General features: G+C 37.8%; 1 long non-coding RNA gene across 1 annotated transcript; it reads right to left on the reverse strand.

Moving 5' to 3' along the window:
• Positions 1-270: 270 nt before the first annotated feature.
• Positions 271-2671, reverse strand: LOC110152994 (uncharacterized). Its single transcript, XR_011486212.1, has 3 exons — positions 2021-2671; positions 1091-1188; positions 271-993 (listed from the first exon to the last, which is right to left on the reverse strand). It is a non-coding gene; the product is annotated as an uncharacterized lncRNA (long non-coding RNA).
• Between the last annotated feature and the right edge of the window lie 1928 nt (positions 2672-4599).

Genomic DNA, 4599 nt, shown 5'->3' on the forward strand with positions numbered 1-4599 from the left:
TTTATCTGTAACATCACACCCACTGTGTTTGTGAATTCATATCCACTATACTTGATATCAAACACTCTGTGTTAAGACAATACAACCACTATATCTGACATCATACCATCCATATCTATATCTGTGTGATCACACCCACTGTATCGATGATAAAACACACACTGAATGTAGGACATCACACATTTCATATGTATGGCACAATATGCACTACATACGACATCACCCCCACGCTGTGTGACATCAAATCACTCTATCCATGACATCAAAGCTACTTTATCTCACATCACACTCATTATATCTGACAGCACATTCACTGTATCTGTGTCATAACACCCAGATTATCGATCATGTAACCCCCATTTTATGTATGATATCTATTTATATCACACCAGTTATGATATCAATACCACTATATCTCACATCTGACCCACTATATCTGACATTGCCTTCACTGTATCTGTCTCATCACACCCACTGTATTGATGACATCACACCAATATGTAAGACATCAACTGTGTATGTATGACATCATATGCACTATAAAAGACCTCACATCCACACTTTATGGCATCATTCCTCAGTATTTATGACATCACAGCCACTGTGTCATGACATCACACCCACTGTATATGATATCATATCCACTGTATCTGTGTCATCACACCCACTCTATTAATAATATCACACCCTCTGTATATGTGACATCACACTGTGCATATATATTAAAGTATGTGAAATTTACAAGCATCACATTCAGTTTTTATGGCATCAAACCACAATAATTATGACATGGCGTCCACTCTATTCATGACATTATACTCACTCTATATAACATCGCATCCACTGTATCTTTGTCTTCACACTCACTGTATTGATGATATCACAATGACTGTATGTATGACATCACACCCAGTATATGTTTGAGATGTTGCTGGTCGTAAAGACCTTCTGAACGACCTGGGGTACTCACAGCATTTGGCCTCATTCCTGTACCTGAAATCATAAAGGAAGGGGATGATTGGTGAGGTGAGGTTATTGTACCAAGCCCTCATAACCCCTTCTCTGTGAGTGGGCCACCGGGGTCACTCACAGAGGTAGTTGTCATCCTGGGGCTCGCTGACCTCTTGGTACACATGGCCCTTTTTTGTAGACTGTACCTCTTTACTCCAGTCTCCTTTCTTCTGAGTTCTACAATGGAGAACAGAAGCAAAGCAAGGCTGGTGGGGTCTGGAGAGTTAGTACTTGTTTTGTCAGAAAGTGTGAGATCTCGTACTTGTCCATCTATACACTTTGTTAAAACTTTTTTGCATTTATTTTTCAAACTTTTACTTTTGTGTTTTTATGTTTTAGTTTTACATTATTTATCTCTTGGCCACACTGCATGGCTTGTGGGATCTTAGTTTCCTGACCAGTGATGGAACCCACACCTCCTGCAGTGGAAGCATGGAGTCTTAACCACTTAACCACCAGGAAGTCCCTTCTTTATACTTTGCTTGTTCTGTCTTTAACTACTGGTTCAGGAGACTGAGGCTCCACACTGACCACAGCTGCCCAGTTCAGTGTTAGCTTCCTGCACTTCCTGTTAGTAGGTTTAATTCCCCAACCTTCTTACTTAGAACATAGTTCACTGAAACATCTACTCAGAAAATAAACGTTAAGGGCACATGACACGTGAGGGATTAAGCAGAGGTCTGGGCATAAACACTAACACATATGGTCCCTATTATCACAACTGGATTTATTGAACTACTTGTAGGTGTCAGCACTTTTGCATTTAATATAATGCTTTCAAACACTGTATGAATTATGTATCCTTATCTTCATTTTACAGAGAAGCAATCAGGACCTCAGAAAATGTATAAGATTTTCCCAAGGCCCCAGTGCTAACTTCATGTCTCAGATCAGTCCAGCTTAAACCCCCGCCTACCCAAAGTCCATGCCACACACCTAGGCCATACTTATTAGTTTTTCTACAGGGATAGAGGAACTAATTAGAGGAACTCCCCAAATTTTCTCTTACCGACTTTTTGTCTGGGGTGCTGTCCAGGGGTCCTTGCTTCTCTGGGAGGGGGTACTGGTTTCTGAGCCTGCTTGGAGCCACTCATTTCAGCAATTTTGCTGCTCCCGGCAATTCTTTCAAACTAGAAACCTTACTTAATGGTCCTCTGGACATTGCCTTCTGTGTGAGTAAAAGAAAACATGCATTTCTTTAGTTCTTTAGGACTGTATGAAGTGTTTTCACAGGCATGACTTTAGTTAATACTTTGAAAATTCTTGGAAATTGCTGGTGGAGGGTGTGGTCTGAACACTGGAGTGTAAAACAAGGACCTAAGTGGGTAGTGAATCAAAACTAGAATTCATATCTTAAGGTTCTTTCCCTTCAACTTTCTGCATAAAAGTGAGAGCAAGGCAGGGAGAATAGCTGGAGGTAAGGGTTTATAGAGGAATCTGGTGGATTTTCTATTAAATAGTGGAGCTTTGATGGAACAGGAAGTATGGAAAATTACAGAGGGGACAAAACACATCTGGAAAATAAGGTGACAAAGCAGTGAGATTGAGAAGAGAAAAGACAATCGGCAGAAACACATTTAGACAATAAAGAAAATGAGCTGAAAGTTGCAGGTTGCCATGTCCTCTTAGAGACAATGTTTGGAATTAAAGTAGCTGGTCTCATCAATTCTGCTTGAACAAGGCTGTATGACTAGCTGGTTCTCCTCAGTTTCCTGATCCATAAATTGGTATATATTCTAATTCTTAATGTTATAGTGAACATGAAATGTAATAACATTCAACAAATCGTTGTGTGAGCTATTTAATACAGTATGAATTTGAGCCTATGTCCTTCCCATCAATATATCCCCTCAACTGCCTCTATATTTGAATATATACTAAATATAAATATATACTAAGATATAAACATATGTAATATATTATATATTAATAAATGTAATTATCAATATAATTTAATAATTAGTGGTTAATTATAATAATTGATTATATTAAATATTAATATTAATTAAGTATACTTATAATTAAGTATATTATATATAACAGTGTATAATTAATTATTTTTAATTATAGTCAAATTATTTTAAAGTTAATAATTTGTTAATTGTAATAATTAACCATTATAATTTAAATAATTAATTTAATAATTAAATAATATAATTTAATAATTAATTAAATGAATATATAAATATATACTAAAACTGTACTAAATACTATCTTCAGCATTCCTTGACCTTCTTATTCCTAGATGAATGTTTAAATGTGGAGTCACTCATTCACAAAACATTTAGGGGGCCCTCAGGGACTTTGAGCTGGACCTGGACTTCTGAGAATTACGGGTATGGGCTAGGTTCTCAAAGCTCACAACACAGGGGCAGGCTGAACAAATTATTCCAAACAGGAGAGTTGTCTAATCAGAGCTCAGAGAAAGGACTTGTGACTTCCTCCTACAAGAATGAGCATTTGAAATCATGTCCAGATGATGAGTTTCAACTCAAAAGCAGGTAACCTATGTGAAGTCCTTCAGTTATTTTCTTTTTTTTTTTTTTATTTTTTTTTTTTATTTTTTTTTTATTTTTTTAAATTTTTATTAGTTGGAGGCTAATTACTTTACATCATTACAGTAGTTTTTGTTATACATTGATATGACTTAGCCATGGATTTACATGTACTCCCCATCCCAGTCCGCCCTCCCACCTCCCTCTCCACCCAATCCCTCTGGGTCTTCCCAGTGCACCAGGCCCGAGCACTTGTCTCATGTACCCAACCTGAGCTGGTTATCCGTTTCACCCTAGATAATATACATGTTTCAATGCTTTTCTCCTGAAACATCCCACCCTCGCCTTCTCCCAGAGTCCACAAGTCTGTTCCATACATCTGAGTCTCTTTTTCTGTTTTGCATATAGGGTTATCGTTACCATCTTTCTAAAGTCCATATATATGTGTTAGTATACTGTAATGGTCTTCATCTTTCTGGCTTACTTCGCTCTGTATAATGGGCTCCAGTTTCATCCTTTTCATTAGAACTGATTCAAATGAATTCTTTTTAATGGCTGAGTAATATTCCATGGTGTATATGTACCACAGCTTCCTCGTCCATTCGTCTGCTGATGGGCATCTGGGTTGCTTCCATGTCCTGGCTATTATAAACAGTGCTGCGATGAACATTGGGGTGCATGTGTCTCTTTCAGATCTGGTTTCCTTGGTGTGTATGCCCAGAAGTGGGATTGCTGAGTCATATGGCAGTTCTATTTCCAGCTTTTTAAGAAATCTCCACACTGTTTTCCATAGTGGCTGTACTAATTTGCATTCCCACCAACAGTGTAAGAGGGTTCCCTTTTCTCCACACCCTCTCCAGCATTTATTGCTTGTAGACTTTTGGATAGCAGCCATCCTGACTGGCGTATAATGGTACCTCATTGTTGTTTTGATTTGCATTTCTCTGATAATGAGTGATGTTGAGCATCTTTTCATGTGTTTGTTAGCCATCTGTATGTCTTCCTTGGAGAAATGTCTGTTGAGTTCTTTGGCCCATTTTTTGATTGGGTCCTTTATTTTTCTGGAGTTGAGCTGGAGGAGTTGCTTGTATAT

Source organism: Odocoileus virginianus, unplaced genomic scaffold (genome assembly GCF_023699985.2).
Source record: "Odocoileus virginianus isolate 20LAN1187 ecotype Illinois unplaced genomic scaffold, Ovbor_1.2 Unplaced_Scaffold_50, whole genome shotgun sequence".
NCBI classification, from domain to species: domain Eukaryota; kingdom Metazoa; phylum Chordata; class Mammalia; order Artiodactyla; family Cervidae; genus Odocoileus; species Odocoileus virginianus.